At 34.7% G+C, this 20108-nt stretch overlaps 1 long non-coding RNA gene and 1 other non-coding gene across 2 annotated transcripts; one reads left to right on the forward strand and one right to left on the reverse strand.

The window, feature by feature from the left end:
• Positions 1-507: 507 nt before the first annotated feature.
• LOC112753083 (small nucleolar RNA R71) lies at positions 508-615 on the forward strand. The gene has a single exon (XR_003177483.1). It is a non-coding gene; the product is annotated as a small nucleolar RNA R71 (small nucleolar RNA).
• A 10100-nt stretch (positions 616-10715) lies between these two features.
• On the reverse strand, positions 10716-17968 carry LOC140179530 (uncharacterized). The gene is made up of 3 exons (XR_011873029.1): positions 17780-17968; positions 17473-17630; positions 10716-11352 (listed from the first exon to the last, which is right to left on the reverse strand). It is a non-coding gene; the product is annotated as an uncharacterized lncRNA (long non-coding RNA).
• Positions 17969-20108: the final 2140 nt, after the last annotated feature.

Raw genomic sequence — 20108 nt, forward strand, 5'->3', positions numbered from 1 at the left:
GATTTTTGCTCAAGTCCCTCAATTTCAGCCAGAAAATATCTGAAATCACAAAAAAACACAAAAACTCATATTAAAGTCCAGAAATGTGAATTTAGCATAAAAACTAATGAAAACATCCCTAAAAGTAACCAGATTCTACTAAAAACATACTAAAAACAATGTCAAAAAGCGTATAAATTATCCGCTCATCATACTGCCTGGTGCAGCTTGCATTCCAGACAGACTTTGAGAAATCATATTGACTTACTGAGTCAATATTTTGTTCTGAGCCAATATGGCATTCAGAGTATCAATCTCAAGAACTCCTTTCTTCTGACTTGTCCCATTATTCACAGGATTCCTCTCAGAAGTGTACATGAGTTGGTTATTTGCAACCATTTCAATGAGTTCCTGAGCTTCTGCAGGCATCTTCTTCAGATGAAGAGATCCTCCAGCAGAGCTGTCCAATGATATCTTGGACAGTTCAGACAGACCATCATAGAAGATACCCATGATGCTCCATTCAGAAAGCATGTCAGAAGGACACTTTCTGATCAATTGTTTGTATCTTTCCCAAGCTTCATAGAGGGATTCACCTTCCTTCTGTCTGAAGGTTTGGACTTCCACTCTAAGCTTACTCAATTTTTGAGGTGGAAAGAACTTTGCCAAGAAGGCATTGACTAGCTTTTCCCAAGAGTTCAGGCTTTCCTTAGGTTATGAATCTAACCATATCCTAGCTCTGTCTCTTACAGAAAAAGGGAATAGCATAAGTCTATAGACCTCAGGGTCAACCCCATTGGTCTTGACAGTGTCACAGATCTGCAAGAATTCAGCTAAAAACTGATGAGGATCTTCTAATGGAAGTCCATGAAACTTGCAGTTCTGTTGCATCAGAGAAACTAATTGAGGCTTAAGCTCAAAGTTGTTTGCTCCAATGGCAGGGATAGAGATGCTTCTCCCATAGAAGTCGGGAGTAGGTGCAGTAAAGTCACCCAGCACCTTCCTTGCATTGTTGGCATTGTTGTTGTTTTCGGCTGCCATATCTTCTTCTAGTTTGAAGATTTCTGTTAGGTCCTCTCCAGAGAGTTGTGCTTTAGCTTCTCTTAGCTTTCGCTTCAAGGTCCTTTCAGGTTCCGGGTCAGCCTCAACAAGAATACTTTTGTCTTTGCTCCTGCTCATATGAAAGAGAAGAGAACAAGAAAGTATGGAATTCTCTATGTCACAGTATAGAGATTCCTTGAGGTGTCAGAGGAAAAGAAGAATAGAAGGAGGAGGTAGAAGAATTCGAACTTATCAAGAGAGATAAAATTCGAATTATTGATAATGGAGGAGTGTTAGTCCTTAAATAGAAGGATGTGAGAAGAGGGGAAGAATTTTCGAAAATTAATTAAAAGATTTTAAAAAAAAATTTGAAAATTTGATTGAGATTTTCGAAAACTAAGATTGGGAAAGAAATAAAGTGATTTTTGAAAAAGATTTTGAAATTAGAAAAAGATTTGATTGAAAAAAATTAATTTTGAAAAAGATGTGATTGAAAAGATATGTTTGAAAAGATATGATTGAAAATCAATTTAGAAAAAGAAATTTTTTTTTTAAATTAAAGTTAATTACTTGACTAACAAGAAATTAAGAGATATGATTTTAAAATTTAAAGTTTGATCCTTTCTTAATAGGCAAGTAACAACTTGAAAATTTTGAAGTAAATCTTTAATTGAAGCAAGGATTTTTGAAAATAGTAAAATTAAATATAAAATGGAAAGAAATTGATTTTGAAAGAGATATGATTGAAAAGATATGATTTGAAAAAGATTTGATTTTAAAAAAATATGAAAACTTGAAAAAAATGTGAATTAAAAACAAAATCTTCCCTCTAGTGTCATCCTGGCGTTAAACGCCCAGAATGGTATCCATTCTGGCGTTTAACGCCCAAAATGCTACCCTTTTGGGCGTTAAACGCCCAGCAAGGTACCCTGGCTGGCGTTTAAACGCCAGTTTTCCTTCTTCACTGGGCGTTTTGAACGCCCAGCTTTTTCTGTGTAATTCCTCTGCAGCATGTTCTGAATCTTCAATTCTCTGTATTATTGACTTGAAAAGACACACATTTTTTAAAATTTTTTTTTTGGATTTTTAATCGAAATGCAACTAAACATGGAAAACTAAAATCAAACAAACAATGCATGCAAGACACCAAACTTAGAAGTTTATATACTATTGACACTAACAAATTGAGAATGCATATAAAAAAAACAACAAAACACACAAAACAAGAGAATTTAAAGATCAAAGCAAGGAAATCATCAAGAACAACTTGAAGATCAATGAAGAACATAATACATGAATTTTTCGAAAATTAGATGAATGCAGTTGACACCAAACTTAAAATTAGACACTAGACTCAAACAAGAAACATAAAATTATTTTTGATTTTATGATTTTATAAATTTTTTGTGGTTTTTTTTTTTTTTTGAAAATTGAGTGGAAAAGAAAAAATAAGGGTTAAAAATTCTTAATGAGAATTCCAGGAATCATTGCAATGCTAGTCTAAAACTCCGGTCCAGGAATTAGACATGGCTTACTAGCCAGCCAAGCTTTCAAAGAAAGCTTCGGTCCAAAACACTAGACATGGCCAATGGCCAGCCAAGCTTTAGCAGATCATTGCTCTCAACAGCAAAATTGATAGAAATCAACAAGCTCTTGTGATGATAAGTTGAAACCTCGGTCCAATAAGATTAGACATGGTTTCACAACCAGCCAGACTTCAACAAATCATCATGAAACTCTAGAATTCATTCTTAAAAACTCTGAAGAACAACATAGAAAATCTTTTTGTATTTTTTGAAAATTTTTTTTCGAAAAATAAAAAGGAAAAGTACCTAATCTAACCAACAAGATGAACCGTCAGTTGTCCAAACTCGAACAATCCCCGGCAACGGCGCCAAAAACTTGGTATGCGAAATTGTTGTTCGTTCATTCGTTCAATCCCCGGCAACGGCGCCAAAAACTTGGTGCACGAAATTGTGATCATCAATGGCGCCATCAACATGGTACGCTCAATTGAAAATCTCAACTCTTTATCACAACTTCGCACAACTAACCAGCAAGTGCACTGGGTCGTCCAAGTAATAAACCTTACACGAGTAAGAGTCGATCCCACGGAGATTGTTGGTATGAAGCAAGCTATGGTCATCTTGTAAATCTCAGTCAGGCGGATTCAAATGGTTATGGAGGATGAATGATTAAAAGATAAATAAAGCATAAAATAAAGATAGAGATACTTATGTAATTCATTGGTGAGAATTTCAGATAAGCGTATGAAGATGCTTTGTCCCTTCCGTCTCTCTGCTTTCCTACTGTCTTTATCCAATCCTTCTTACTCCTTTCCATGGCAAGCTGTATGTTGGGCATCACCGTTGTCAATGGCTATAATCCCGTCCTCTCAGTGAAAATGTTCAACGCACTCTGTCACAGCACGGCTAATTATCTGTCGGTTCTCGATCATGTCGGAATAGAATCCAGTGATTCTTTTGCGTCTGTCACTAACGCCCAACACTCGCAAGTTTGAAGCTCGTCACAGTCATTCAATCCTTGAATCCTACTCAGAATATCACAGACAAGGTTTAGACCTTCCAGATTCTCAAGAATGTTGCCATCAATTCTAGCTTATACCACGAAGATTCTGATTAAGGAATCCATGAGATAAATACTCAATCGAAGGTAGAACGGAGGTGGTTGTCAGGCACACGTTCATAGGTGAGAATGATGATGAGTGCCACGGATCATCACATTCATCAAGTTGAAGAACAAGTGATATCTTAGAACAAGAACAAGCTGAATTGAATGGAAGAACAATAGTAATTGCATTGATACTCGAGGTACAGCAGAGCTCCACACCTTAATCTATGGTGTGTAGAAACTCTACCGTTGAAAATACATAAGAACATAGTCTAGGCATGGCCATGAGACCAGCCCCAAAACGTGATCTAAGGTAGCATAGAACTACTCAAAGATTCCTAAGTATGAAAATACAATAGCAAAAGGTCCTATTTATAGAAAACTAGTAGCCTAGGGTTACAGAAATCAGCAATTAATACAGAAATCTTCTTCCGGGCCCACTTGGTGTGTGCTTGGACTGAGCATTGAAGCATTTTCGTGTAGAGACTTTTCTTAGAGTTAAACGCCAGCTTTTGTGCCAGTTTGGGCGTTTAACTCCCACTTTGGTGCTAGTTCCGGCGTTTAACGCTGGGAATTCTTGAGCTGACTTTGAACGCCGGTTTGGGCCATCAAATCTCGGACAAAGTATGGACTATTATATATTGCTGGAAAGCCCAGGATGTCTACTTTCCAAGGCAATTAAGAGCGCGCCAATTGGGCTTCTGTAGCTCCAGAAAATCTACTTTGAGTGCAGGGAGGTCAGAATCTAACAGCATCTGTAGTCCTTTTTAGCCTCTGAATCAGATTTTTGCTCAGGTCCCTCAATTTCAGCCAGAAAATACCTGAAATCACAGAAAAACACACAAAATCATAGTAAAGTCCAGAAAAGTGAATTTTAAATAAAAACTAATAAAAATATAATAAAAACTAACTAAAACATGCTAAAAACATACTAAAAATAATGCCAAAAAGCGTATAAATTATCCGCTCATCAGAATGCTACCCTTGCGTTGGTGGAGGTCTTTTTAGCCACTTTGTACAATTCTTAAGGTATCACCTCATGTACTTCGACCTCATTCCCGAGCATAATGCAATGAATCATTATTGCTCGGTCAATGCTAACCTCAGATCGGTTACTTGTGGGTATGATGAAGCGTTGAATAAACTCCAACCATCCTCGTGCAACAGGCTTGAGGTCAAGCCTACCCAGTTGGTAAGCCTTGCCTTGTGCATGCCTTTTCTAGTGTGCTTCTTCCACACAAATGTCTGCAAGGACTTGATCCAATCTTTGGTCTGAATTAACCCTTCAGCCCAAGAGTCTGGATCTCCTAGCATTTGTGGCAATTGTAGCGCCACTCTCACATTTTCTAGGCTGAATATGAGTTGCTCTCTCACCATGGTGCACCAGTTCTTGGGCTTTGGGTTCACACTTGTATCATGATTTTTGGTGATCCAAGCATTGGCAAAGAATTCTTGCACCATTAGTGTTCCGACCTCTGAAATAGGATTGGTCAGAATTTCCCAATCCCTTCTCCTGATCTCTTGTTGGATCTCCGGATATTCCCCTTTTTTGAGCTTGAAGGGGACCTCGTGGATCACCTTTTTGTGCCTTACCACATCATAGAAGTGATCGTGGTGCACTTTGGTGAGGAATCTCCATGATTCCCAAGGTTCGGAAGTGGAAGCGGGAGCCTTTCCCTTTCTCTTCCTTGAAGATTCGCCAGCCTTTGGTGCCATACATAGGAATGGTAGAAGTCAAAAAGCAAAACTTTTGCAACACCAAACTTAAGAATTTTACTTGTCCTCGAGCAAATATGAACAAAAGAAAAGAAAAGAGTAGAAGAGAGAACGAAATGAAAGAGATAGAGGGGGAGGAAGGCATTGGCCAAGTGGGGGAATGTGGAGGAAGAAGGGTGTAGAAAGTGTATAGGGTTAGAGGGAGAGAGTGTTTAGGAGGTGTGTGTATGAAGGCGTGGATGAAGGGGTATATATAGGGTGGAGATGGGGTTAGGGTTCGGTTATGTGGGAGGGGAGAATGGGTGGGAAAGGTTTGAATTTGAAGTGGGTGGGGTTGGTGGAGAATTAAAGTGATGGGATTTATGATGGGTGTGGGAAAGAGTGTGTATGGGGAAGAGGGAAAATAGGGTGTGGGTTTCAAGGTTTAGAAAAGGTAGGAGAGAGAAGAAAGGTGGGGTAGGTGAAGATTCGGTGGGACTCACTGGCCTGAGAAGCTAGGAACTTCGAATTCCTTGCCCCCTACCTAGCGTTCAACACCAGGAATGGGCGTTAAACGCCCATAGGAGGGTTAAAATGCAGGCCTGGCTGCTCCCTTTGGGGCGTTGAATGCCCAGCATCGCTCCCTGACTGGCATTCAATGCCAGAATATGCCCTATGTGAGGTGTTGAACGCCCCAAAGTTCTCCCTTTCTGGTGTTCAACGCCAGCTATTCCTCCTCAAAGGGCATTGAACGCCCAGAGAGGATCAGGGAGAGGGGCTTCTTAGCTCTTTTATGGGCATTGGACACCCAGCTTTCTCCTTGTCTGGCGTTCAACGCCAGCAAGGGACTCTCCCCAGGGTGTTCTATTTTCAGTTCTGAGTATTTGTGTCACTGTTATAAGTGCTGCACATGATTACAAACATCAAAATGCAAGAGAAAAAATAAAATATAAATTCAAACTAAAGTAAATGAAAAGGGATAGAAATTACTAAACTAATAGTTGGGTTACCTCCCAACAAGCGCTCCTTTACCGTCATTAGCTTGACGAACAACTCCATTACGGAGGTAGGTAGAGGGTCAAATCTTCACCCTTTACAGTGAATTTTCTTCCTGTGCTTTCATGAATGAGCTCCACATGCTCTAGAGACAAGATCCTATTCACTGTATGTGGAAGGATTGGACTCTTAGTGAAGACAACTCTCATGCCAGGTGAGAGGTTTTCAGTAGGAATCTTGTTGTCCCTCCAGCTTTTAGGTACCTTCTTCTTGGTACCTTCCTCCCCAGTGCTTGATGATGGTTGCCCAACACCAAACTTAGAGTTGGTGTTTGAGGGTTCTGTAAAGCTCTGCACTGAGAGGGAAGGTTGAAATATTATGTGTTGCACAATGGTACCACCTTTGTCAGAGGGAGATTGAGGATTGAGTATCTTGAACAAGATACAATCCTCATGTAGTCTCAAGACTAACTCTCCTCTTTCCACATTAATAAGGCCTTAGCAGTGGCTAGGAAAGGTCTTCCAAGGATGATGGATTCATCTCTGTCCTCCCCATTGTCTAGGATTACAAAATCAGCAGGGATGTAAAGGTCTTCAACCTTCACTAGGACACTTTCCACCAAGCCATATGCCCTTTTTAGGTACTTGTCTAGTTGTCTGCCATCTCTAATGAGATATTGGCACGCTGCACCTCTAGAATTCCTAGCCTTTTCATTACAGATAGAGGCGTCAGATTGATGCTTGAGCCAAGGTCACATAGTGTCTTCTCAAAGGTGATGATCCCTATAGTACAGGGAATCAGGAAGCTTCTGGGATCCGGTAGCTTTTGAGGGAGTTTCTTCTAGACCAAAGTACCGCACTCCTTGGCCAGTATCATAGGCTCATCTTCCTCATCTAACGCCTCTGTATGAGAAGAATTTGCCTTCAGCTTCCTGAGGATTACCAGGTACCATCAATTTGCTCTTCCTTGGACTCCTCATCCTCTTCTGAAGAAGAGTATTCTTTAGATTCCTCTCTCAGCAAAGGGGCGTGCAAGGTAACATTATCAGTCTCCTCATGAGCTTTGATTTCCTTGAGCTCCTCAACAGCAGGCTCCTCTTTGGGTTCGGTCACAACCTCCACCATGAGGGCCTTGCACTCTTCCTTTGGGTTTACCTCTGTGTTGCTTGGAAGAGTGTTGGATGGGATCTCTGGGATCCTCTTGCTCAGCTGGCCAACCTGTATCTCCAAGTTTCGAATGGAGGACCTAGTTTTAGCCATGAAACTGTGCGTGGTCTTGGAGAGGTTAGAGACTATAGCAGCCAAGTCAGAGAGGCTCTGCCTGGGTGTCTCCATCTGTTGTTGAGAGGGTTCGAATGGTGTGTTATTGAACCTATTCTGGTTCGTTCCATTTTGATTGTTGCTGAAGCCTTGTTGAGGCTTTTCCTGATCTCTTCACCCAAGATGAGGGTGGTTCCAACATCCCTGATTGAAAGTATTCGAATAGGGATTATTGTTGGAGTTTCTAGAGGGGTTTCCTATGTAGTTCACCTCCTCCATGGTGGTCCAGGCATTATCACCTGTGTCTACCTCATAGGCTGTCTTTGGACAGTAAGCCTCTGAGCTCTGCGTCCCACTCAAGTGCTGAGTGATCATGTTGATCTGCTGGGACATGAGCTTGTTTTGAGCCAAGATGGCATCTAAGGTGCCTACTTTTAGGACGCCTCTCTTCTGAGTGGCCCATTGTTCACAGGGTTCCTCTCAGAAGTGTACATGTACTGGTTGTTGGCAACCATGTCAATAAGCTCCTGTGCCTCTTCAGGAGTCTTCTTTAAGTGGAGGAATCCACCTGCCAAGTGGTCCAGTGCCATCTTGGACATCTCAGATAGGCTATCATAAAAGATATCTAACATTGTCCAATCAGAGATCATGTCAGGAGGGCATCTCCTGATCAGTTGCTTGTATCTTTTCCAAGCTTCATAGAGGGATTTACCCTCTTTCTGTCTGAAGGTTTGTACTTCCACCCTAAGCTTGCTCAGCTTCTGAGGTGAAAAGAACTTATTCAAGAATCCATTGACCACCTTCTCCCAAGTATCTAGGCTTTCTTTAGGTTGGGAATCCAGCCACAGTCTTGCTCTGTCTCTTACAGCAAAGGGAAAGAGTACGAGCTTGTAGACTTCTGGATTTACTCCATTAGTCTTGATAGTGTCACATATTTGCAGGAAGTTAGATATGAACTTGTTTGGATCTTCCTGTGGAAGTCCATGAAATTGGCGATTCTGTTGTACTAGAGTGACTAGTTGAGGTTTCAACTCAAAATTCTTTGCACCAATGGCAAGAATGGAGATGCTGCGCCCATAGAAATCAGAATTGGGTGCAGTGTAAGATCCTAGGACCTTTCTTGCATCACCCCCATGATTTGGGTTAGCTGCCATAATTGTATCTTCAGCTTCTTGTTCTAGAGCTCCTGTAAGATTCCTTACGGCTCTGCTAGCTTGAGCTTGTTGCAGACGCCTTCTTAGAGTCCTTTCAGGTTCAGGATCCAGATCAAAGAGAGATTCTTTATCCATACTTCTGTTCATAAACGAGAAGAAAGAAACCAAGAAGAGAAGAAGAAAAGAGTCTCTATGTCAGAGTATAGAGGACTCCTTGTGAGAGAGTTAGATGAAGAGAAAAGAAAAGAAAGATGTCTTTGAAATTAAAAGGAATTTTCGAAAATAAAGAGAGAAATTAATTAAAAATTTTTGAAAAAGAAGAAAGAGAAAAAAAAAGAAGAAAATTTTCGAAAGAAGAGAGAGAAAGAAGAATTAAAGAGACACCAAACTTTTAAAAATAAAATAAAATAAAACAAATAACTAACTAACAAGATTTGAAAATAAAATGAAAATTTTGATTTTAAAAATTTTTTGAAATTTAAAAAGAAAGAGTCAATCAAAGATTTTAAGATTTAAATTTGGAAAGAAAAAGTCAAGCAAGATAAGATAAGATTTTAAAAGATTTGAGATAGAAGATTTGATTTTGAAAAATTTTGAAATTAAGAAAAGAAGGTCAAAGAAAGATTTTTGAAATTCACAAATTAAAAAAGTCGAGAGAGAAAAAAAAAAGATAAGATAAGATTTTAAACTTTAAAGATTTTAAAATTCAGATTTTAAAAGAAAGAAAAACTAATCAAGATACTAAATTTTTAAAATTTGAAATTAAAAAAAGAAAGATAAGATAACAAAATTTTGAAATTAAAGAAAAAAATAAGATAAAGAATTTAAAGCTAGAAAAGATAAACAAAAAAAACAAGATTACTAATCAAGACACCAAACTTAAAATTTTAAATTCAAAATTGAAATATTTTCGAAAATATATATATATATATATATATATATATATATATATATATTTATATAAATATTTTTTTTCGAAAAATTTAAAAATTAAAAAGAAAAGACAAATACAAGATGGACACCAAACTTAAAAATTTAGAAATCAAAGAAAGAAAACTACTAAGAAATTTTTGAACACAAATAAAGAAAAGCAAGAACAATTTTCGAAAAACTCAAGAAAAGAAATAAAAACCAAAGGGATACCAAATTTAAAAATTGACACAAGACTCAAACAAAAGAAAAATATGACTAAAGAGAAAAAGTTTTTGAAAAAGAAAATAAGAAACACAATTAAAAGAAAAAAATAAAAAGTACCTGAGGTGAGTGAGGGTCGTCCAAGTAATACCTCAGGTGAGTGAGGGTCGAATCCCACGAGGATTTCCGGATTGAGCAAGCTATGGTTCTCCTACAGATCTTAGTCAAGCAAATAGAAAGATAGTTATTGTTTGTTGTAGGCGCATAAACAAGCAATAACAATAAAACGTAGAAACAGTAGTGAGAAATCAGTTAAGGCTTCGGGAATGCTTATTCTTCTGGATTAACACGTCATACTAACTACTCAAACGATGAATGATTCCTTTAATGGCAAGGTTGTAAGTGATTAAGCCATTGGTCGTGGTCGTTAATCTCTTCAAATCCAAACCAAACACCCGAACAGGCTAGATCAATTTGGGAGAGGGTGAAGCGCGCGCAATTCAATCTCTTGATGATCCTACTCAAAACGCCACAGATAAGGTCGGATCTTCCGGATCAGAGGGATCAGAGAATGACGCTCTATGATTCTAGCCCTTAGAGCCATAGGAACCTCAATTACCCTTGACTAACAGGATTTTATGTCACATATCCCAATTAGCCCAAGTAACTTGTTGGAACCCGTGATGCACTCTCAAGCTATAGCTCAATACTATCCAGGTCAGGACTCGTAAAGAACTCATATAGAACCGGGGGTCATACTTTTTTTCCACCCTAAATTTATAAGGATGAAGAACGATAATGCATCATAGAATAAAATCAACATAGATTGAAGTAGAAAAGTAATTGCATTAATCCATAGGAATCAGCAGAGCTCCTAACCCTTAATCTAGGAGGTTTAGTTGCTCATACTGTACAGAGAATAAAGTGAAAGGTTCGAATGTGGTAGAGCTCCCCAAACAATGGTGATCTTCCCATATATATATTAATATAATAATTAAAAATTACAAAACTGAATCAAACTAAGTAGAAAGGTGCGAAAATCCACTTCTGGTCCCACTTGGTGAGTGTTTGTGCTGAGCTTGGCTTCTAACTTGAAAGAGTGGGCGTCCAACGCCCACTGAGGGGTAAGATGCGCTACTTTGAGCTCCCTTGGGGGCATTGAACGCCAGGCTTGGGAGTTCAATGCTGGCCTTTATCCTCTTGGGGCGTTGAACGCCAGAAAGAAGGTAGTTTGGGCGTTCAACACCCATTTTGGGCAGTCCAATCCAAAGAAAATTATAGACCATATATATTTTTGAAAATCCCTAGAAGTTAGCTTTCCAACACCGTTGAGAACGTGTCAATTGGACCTCTGTAGCTCCAGAAATATTCGTTTGAATGCACGGAGGTTAGAATCTAACAGCATCTGTGTTATGCTTTCCTTGCCTCAGAATCAGACATTGCCAAATTCACCCAAATTTTATCTAAAATCATAGAAAAAATACAGAAGCTCAAATTAGTATCCAAAAAGTGAATTTTGCAATAAAAACCTACTAAAACAAAATAAAACTTAACAAAATATACTGAAAACACTAAGAAAATAATATAAAAAAAACGTATAAAATATCCGCTCATCAGTGCCTGACTATTTATAATTGAGTTTAATTATGTTCTTTCTAACTTGATTGTTGTTGAGTGCTTGATTAATCTTAATGGTGCTTGATTAATCATATTTTTCTTTCTCTTACGTGATTTGGGTCATTGAATTTTGCATCCCTTTGTGATCTCTTGAATCTACAACTTCTATTCTATACAATCTAAAATAGCAGGAAAAAAATTATGTATTTGTGTTAGTTATCAACAACTACATATATGTCTCTATTTCTTTATTCTTCATTTTTCATGTTGAAATGCATTTTGGGCTGTTTTCAAAATCACTTTTTTACCAACCAAAATCATGAAACAACACTCCTTGTCTCATTTTAATAACCTAAATGAGACAACTTAAGATCATTTTGAATTTTGGAATCTTTTTATTTTCTGCCAATCAACCTTTTAACATCTACAAAATAGTAAAATATCTTGTGATATTTTCGTATTTTCTATAATGAATCAAACTAATGTACTATATTTAGATGAGTGTAGTTCCTAGCTAGACCCTTATATTTTTTGCCATTCTTCAATTCTTCTTGTCAAAAGCAGTGTATAAATGAAATATGAATATGAATATGCTACATAAACTTTTTACTATGTAGTACTATACTTGCATTGTGTGCTTAGCAAACTTATCCATTGATGTAAAAATTTATTAATTTTTAAAGCTTAACAATTAATATCCCTTAGAACGAGTGTCAACTTTTGTCTTATAAAGGAATTGAAGTTTGGACCTAAATTTTTTTTTAGCAATCTAAACAAGTCCTTGTCTATGATTTGCAAAAATTAATAGTATTAGTTAGAAATGTATTTATGTTAGTTATTACTTGATTTGTTGAATTTTGGTTGATCAAGCTGAAATTCGAGCTAGAATGCTAGTTGTACGTGGGTCTAGTTAATCTCCACCAAGTTTGAAGACAATCTAATTAGTGTATGTGTAGCTGAAAGGACTAGTGTAGTAGCACCGAGCAGTTGCATATACATATTTAGATAAGATGAATAATTAATATGAATCCATGAATATTGTTGTTGTTGTTGTTGTTGTTGTTGTTGTTGTTGTTGTAGAATTTTAATACACATTATTTGGATATGAGTAGGAAATTTATAGACATGGATAATGATTTTGAATTTTTGTCGAATGATTCCTCCCCATACTAGGACTGATCTGAAAGCATTCTTATTTAACTCTTTGAAGCAATGGAGTATTGGTAAAAAAAAAAGTATTCTCTATTACTTTAGATAATTCTTCTACAAAAGACAACATACAAAATATCTTAAAAATTCATCTACGAAGCAGAATATAGTTTGCTTTGCAATGGAGAATATTTTCATGTACATTGCTCTACTCACATTTTAAATTTGACTGTGCAAGAAGGATTAAAGGTGGTTACTGAAACTTTATTTAAAATCAGAGAGAGTGTGAAATATGTGAAGGCTTGATAAACCACTATTTTATGGTTTATCTTGTACTCAATTGAGTGTATTTTATCAATCTTTCATACACTTATTCATATGATTTGCATGAGTTTACGTTTTCCTTCCTGATTTTGTGCTATGATTGAAAACATGCTTCTTTGGTCTTAATTTTGATATGTTTAATCTTCTCTTATTACCATTTGATGCCTTGATATGTGTGTTAAGTGTTTTCAGAGATTACAGGGCAGGAATGGCTTAGAGGATGGAAAGGAAGTATGCAAAAGTGGAAGGAATACAAGAAGTTGAAGGAACTGCAAAGCTGTCAGCCTGACCCTCTCGCACTAAAACGACCATAACTTGAGCTACAGAGGTTCAAATGATGCAGTTTTAGTCGCGTTGGAAAGCTAAAGTCCGGAGCTTTGATTTGATATATAATTTTCCATAGTTTCCCTGACGATAAGTGACGTGAACGCGTGATCCACGCAGACGCATCGCAGTGGCAAAAATTAGCGTGTTTAAATTCGCAACCAGCAAATTCTGGGCTGTTTCTTGCCCAGTTCTCGGTCCAGAAAACACAGATTAGAGGCTATAAAGTGGAGGAATGCATCCGTTCATTAACAAGTCTTCAATAATTCACAATATTAGGTTTTAGATGTAGTTTTTAGAGAGAGAGGTTCTCTCCTCTCTCTTAGGTTTTAGGATTAGGATTCCTCTTAAAGGAATTAGGATTTCTTATTATTTCAACTTATTATTTCAACTTCTTCTTAGGTTCAATATTCCTTTTATATTTATTCTAATAATTTTATTCGTATCTGACTCATGTTACCAATTTGGCTTATGAATTCTCCGTATTTAGATTTGAATGTTTTATTTAATATAAATTGAGGTATTTCAGATTTGACTTTACTTTGCTTTATTTATATGAATGCTTTTAATTTAATTTAGATTTTTTCCTTTTGGCTTTGGTTGATTAATTGGTAACTCTTGAGTTATCAAACTCATCGTGATTGATAATTGTTATTTTAGCTAATTGAATTGAATTCCACTAACTCTAGTCCTTTCTTAGGGGTTGGTTAGGACTTGAGGATCTAACAAATTAGTTCACTTGACTTTCCTTTGCTTTAGTAAAGGTTAACTAAGTGGGATTAAAACTCAATTCTCATCACCATTGATAAGGATAACTAGGATAGGACTTCCAATTTTCATACATTGCCAAGAGTTTTATTAGATATTAATGTATTAATTCCTGCAATTTATTTTCCTTGCTCAAACCTTTCAAAACCCAAAATTCTACCTTTTCCATAGCTGATAATAAGTCATACTTCCCTGCAATTCCTTGAGAAGACGACCCGAGGTTCAAATACTCGGTTATCAATTTTATTGGGTTTGCTTAAGTGACAACCAAAACTTTTGTACGAAAGAATTTTCTGTTGGTTTAGGAGCTATACTTACAACGTGATTATATTTGTGAATTTCTTTACCGACAGGAAAACCAGTTCGTCAAGGCTTCATATGGGAGAATGGTAAAATTTAAAGATTGTGTACAACAAGGAGAAATTAAAGAAGGTGTTGGTCTAAAATTAGATGTTCCAACTCGATGGAACTCTACATATATGATGTTGGAAAGTTCACTTAGATTTGAAAAAGCGTTTGACATCCTTAGTATTGTAGATGGAGCTTATAAACATTGTTCGACAAATGAAGAATGTAGCTTAGCAAAAAAAATGTGTGAATTTTTAGAGCCATTTTATGAAACTACAAACCTCATTTCAGGTTCATCCAACATCAAATTTGTATTTTATGCAAGTTTAGAAAATTGAATGCCTTTTGGAAGACAATCAAATTTGTGATGATGCTGTTATTATGAACATGGCTTTGAGAATGAAGGTGAAGTTTGATAAATATTGGAAGGATTATAACACCATCTTGATTTTTGGGGCAATTCTTAATCCTCAATTAAAGTTAAAGTTCTTGAGGTTTTGTTACAAAAAAATTAGATCCTTCAACCTTTGAATTGAAGGCAAATGAAGTATTAGAGAAATTTAAAAGGTTATATAGAAAGTATATGAATACTTTGTGGTTCAACAATTTCTCAAAGTAGTAACTAATCTTTTAGTCACCTGAAGAAGGAAGTCTTACAAAGAAGAGCAAAATGGTGATAAAAGTATTTAATTCTAATATAGTATTATTTTTCTCTTATTATGTTTATTTATTACTTAACTAATCTTTATATTACATCTTTTAGGAGTTTAGAGAATTTGACTGTGAAATCCAAATTTTCACAGATAAAGATGAATTAGAGATTTATCTAAAGGAAGGTTCGATTCACACCAATGAAGATGATTTGAAGTATGATGTGCTGAATTTTTAGAAAACTAATGAGGATAGGTTTTTTACTCTGTCAGTTATGGTCAGAGATGTTTTAAGTGTTCTCATCACTATAGAAGCATATCTGAGTCTGCATTTAGTATTAGTGGACGTATTTTAATAAAATACAGAAGTTTCACTCTTCATGAGCATGTCCAAATGCTTATTTGCACAAAAAGTTGGTTGCGTAGATTTGTTCCAAATTATGATGGTAAAAATTTGTGTTATTTTTTAAATAACGTTTTAAATTGAGTTTCTATTTATTTTTTAATTGGTTGATTTTAGACGATTACATTGGTGAAATTCATAAAGAAGAAGTGTCAACAGAATCAATACATCCTTCTTAACATTCATGATTTTAGATGATGAATTTTTGTGTAAACTTTATTTTAATTTTCTACTAGAGACATTATTGATGGTGGATACTAAGGAGAATAGTGATGAGATAGTGAATCCCATGTTTGATTTCTTAATGTATATAGTTAAAAGTTGGATTTAATATGAACAATGCACATTGTTTGATATTTATTTTTTAACTTTTTTATTTTCTACACATAAAAAATGACAAAGGGATAGAAGAAGTCAATTACTTTTAATAAGTTTTATATGTGTTGTTGAGATAGAGAACAATATTAAAAAAAAAAGAGGATTAGGTGGCTCGCAGGTTGGCCCGTGAGGACTTTTGGCTCTGTGAGCTTTTTGAAAATTTGACCCTATTAGCTATAGGGCCTTTTGTTCTTTTGGCCCTATAAAGTAAGGCCAAGCATATTGATACCACTACTCTAGTGGCGTTCTTCGAAGCTACAAGTCATCTCTATTTTCTCTGGAAATCATTGCCGAGTTGTGTGAGTGGATTACAGCCTCACACACAGTTTAGCTGATTGAGATCGACCATACCACGAATTTAAAGATAGCATCCGTGACTTGCTCACTCGCCTTGATAAGTGTGAATTGATGTTTGTGGAGGATAGATAAGTCATTGCAGCAACTCGTACAGAGATTCTAAGGGACTGAAAGGAGATTCACAATATGAGGATATGGTCGTGTACGACAAGTAGATGCGAGTCGGATCAAACTCTACAGTCGGCCGTCATTGTACCAATACCACCGATGATGCAAGACATCAAGATAGGTAGGAAGACGATGTTGATGACAGTGTGGATCTACAAGATATCTTAGCTTAATTGTTGGTGCATCGGTTTTTTCATCGATCCCACTAGGGAACCAACTAGGGATATAGCCAACTAGAACCAATTAGTTGAAAAACAAGTCCCTTACAAAAATAAAAAGAATAACTCCTCACTACCTTAATTTTTTGAATTTTAAACTAAAAATAAAAAGGAATTGATTGAGTTGGCTTATATTATAGTTGGTTTCCTAGACTTTTCTTTTTTCATTTGATATTTTTTTCATTTTGTACATTTGGCTTGGAATTTTGAGTTTTTTGTTTGTATTGTTGACATTTTATTTATTATTTTAATAAAAATAATAAATACTAGACTTTTTTTAGATTTATGTAATTGTGATTTAGAAATAAATTTAGAAATATGTTTTGTTTTTGTACAGATTGACTAGGTATAGCTCATCCTCGGCTGTTAACTCCGAGCTTCTTGTCTAGGAAGAGGAAAGTCTTGGTGCAAAGAGATTAAAAAGGGAGAGTATCTGCAAAAGGCACTCCGATACTTAAGTCAGTTAAAATGTATATTCAAGTGTTTATATCCAATAAAAATGTCTTACCTTCCTTATATGTAAGGCGAGGTATTTACAGTTACATTTTAGAAATAATTTACATTAAAGAAGTATAATATCTTATCTGAATTATAGTATTCGTTTTGATATAGATAAGGCTGAGTTATAACGCTTTGAGTGAATTATAACATATGATTGCCGAATTATAACATACGAAGCTGCATTATAACATTTAACCGAGTTATAATAGCCATATCATAGCCCCCAAGCTTAGCCTGGCAGAATTTTAATAAAGCAGGTTGAGCTTTTTAGAGGATAAGTTATAACTCGGCAGATTTTATGGGTATAGAGCTCTTAGTTCAACATACTTTATTAAAATTGAAATTAAAGGAAGTCAATAATTAAAAAATTAAATGAATAAAGAATGAGGAGAAAACTAATTACATCATTAAATAAGTTGTTTTACCTCTTCCACTTACCAATGTTACTTGTGCCGTTTGTTGTGATAGTGTGCAACGGCTGGGATTTCATGGTGAAACCTAACCAGTATCTTTAACTTGCATGTTGTTTTAATTTTGGAATCCAAACAATTTTCATGATTTTCACTCTCCTCTATCAAAACGTGTTGGAAAGAGTACTGAAAAAGATATGAATAAAAGGGGTAAGTACTTCCTGCCATTTGGTTTACTTTATTGTATTTTCTTCTTCTCCGCTTTCTTTCTGTTTGAAATAAAGATGAAAAATGAAAAGAAAAAAAAAAGGACAATCATTAGTAGAAAATGGTACATATGAGTGGGTGAGTGAAGATGTGAAGGTACGGGAGTCTTTGTTTGTGGATAAGAAAAGTGTGAGTGAGATAGATGTGTCGAAGATTGTGAGGGCAGATTCTGAAGTTCGTATTGAGTTATTTTTAAATTTTGCAAAAAAAGATGTGACTTTTTTATTGGCAAACTGGTGATTATTGTCAGTGATAATGTGTCGAGGGATACCAAATTTACATATAATATACTTTCAAACAAAAGAGATCATTTGTTGAGATGTTATCTTAGCCAATACTTGAGCTTCAATCCATTTAAAAAAAATAATCGATAGCAACTATTAAAAATTTTACTTGACCCGGTGCTAAAGAAAAATGGTAGAGGATATTTTCTTTTAAAAATTATTATTTATTATTGTTGGATTACATGGAATTTATCCGATAATAATATTGTTCGTTTGTTTTAAATATAAATAATTGTCGAAACATTACCGTCAAATTTATTGTAAAAAAATAAATCGATGGTAATAATTGTGCGAATTAGTTAAATAATCTTTTTCGTCGGATAAATCTAATGATAATAGATTTTTGTCGTCAAAGATTTTTTTTAATGGATTAATAAGTCCGACTCTAAAATAATTTGTCGTTGAATTTTTATTTTAATTTTGACAATAAATTTGACGGTCTCGAGGGTATTTTTTTTAGTATTAAATGTTTTTATAAAATAGTCACTATTATGGCATTATTTAACGTAATTTAGCTTCTTATATAAATATTTATTAATGAAATAAACTAATAGTAGGGATCAAAATTAACATTTTAAAGTTTTTAAGACAAACAAAATATGTCATATTTTATGTTTATAGAGAATAAAAATTTGCTGAAGTTTTTATTTTATTTTATTTTTTTTAATTTTCAAATTCATGTTTTGTTTTATTTGATGTGGGAAGAAAATTCTTATGTGAACCTGGGCAATAGGACAAAGTGTAACTTGGCAACGGCGAATGAGATGAGGCCAAGTGGGGACAAATGAACAAGGGTGAGAATTTCTTGTTGGATGCGAGTGTGTCTATTCTTCCTCCCTTCAATGCCTATCCCATGCCCTCTCATAAAACCTCAGCCCCACAACCCATCCAAGTGGAAGATGATCCCCACCCTCCTCTTGCCCTTTTCACTTAATTTTATGTTTATCTAGATTCTCCATATTTAAAGCGTCAAAAGATTATACAGAAGATTTTGATCATGCACCAGTATTTGATAAGATATATCTTTTTGATTTAGTGAGGGAAAATAAAGAAGTCAGTTTTAATTGAATATATATATATACAGAGACAGAGAGATAGAGACCCATATATGATATATGTATAATTATATGTACAATGATAATAAAGTCAAAGAAGTGTATAAAGCCTGAAAGACGACTATATATACGTTTAACAATTTATATTTAAATTTTATGAGGCTTGATAAAATAAGAAGAAATATTATAATTTCCGATTTATATTAAATTCCGCAAACATTTTGATATATATTATACAATATTTATGTTCTGTATGTCAAGTGTTAATAACTAACGCATAAGATATTGTAGTATATAACATGCATATAAAGCGAAAATTCTAATAAAAATAACCTTAGAATAAATAATTGGCAAATAAAAATAAAATATATTTTAAATAGATTAAATGTTATATTTATTTTATTATTAAATTCGTTTGAATATATACTTATTATTTTTCATTTTTATATCAATTTTTTTTACTAAATACACAATCATATTTAATAACTTTATAGATATAAAACTATATGCTTATTAATAATTTGATATTTATCTTAAATGATTATTAGATAAAATTTTTCTTTCATGAAATAATAGTGGTCTATTGTTATATAAAGTTATTCATCATGCATTTTAACATATATAAAAGGTCATCATAGAACAGCTTATGCAATACTTTAACTAAACCAAATGGCGAAATAATGTATAATATTATTAACTTACTCTATCATCTCTAATATATATGACATTCCTAGTGCACTTTTAACACAATTATATAAAAACAAAATATAAAACCCACCTAAACGGGTAAATGGATCTTGAATAAACTTTGTGATACCCACTTAAATCCGAGGGTGTATAAGTATTTGATAAATTTTTAGTAATAAAAATAAAATATTAAAATATTAAAAAATATTTTTTTTATAAATTATAATTTATATTTTTTTTAAAAAATTATTTTTTTAAAAAATATTTTTTTATATAATAAATAAACAAAAAATATTTTTATATTGTTATATTTAGATATAAATAATAAATAAAAATTTTTTTATATAAATATTTAAATATAAAATTATTTT

The sequence above is a fragment of the Arachis hypogaea genome, chromosome 15 (genome assembly GCF_003086295.3).
Source record: "Arachis hypogaea cultivar Tifrunner chromosome 15, arahy.Tifrunner.gnm2.J5K5, whole genome shotgun sequence".
NCBI classification, from domain to species: domain Eukaryota; kingdom Viridiplantae; phylum Streptophyta; class Magnoliopsida; order Fabales; family Fabaceae; genus Arachis; species Arachis hypogaea.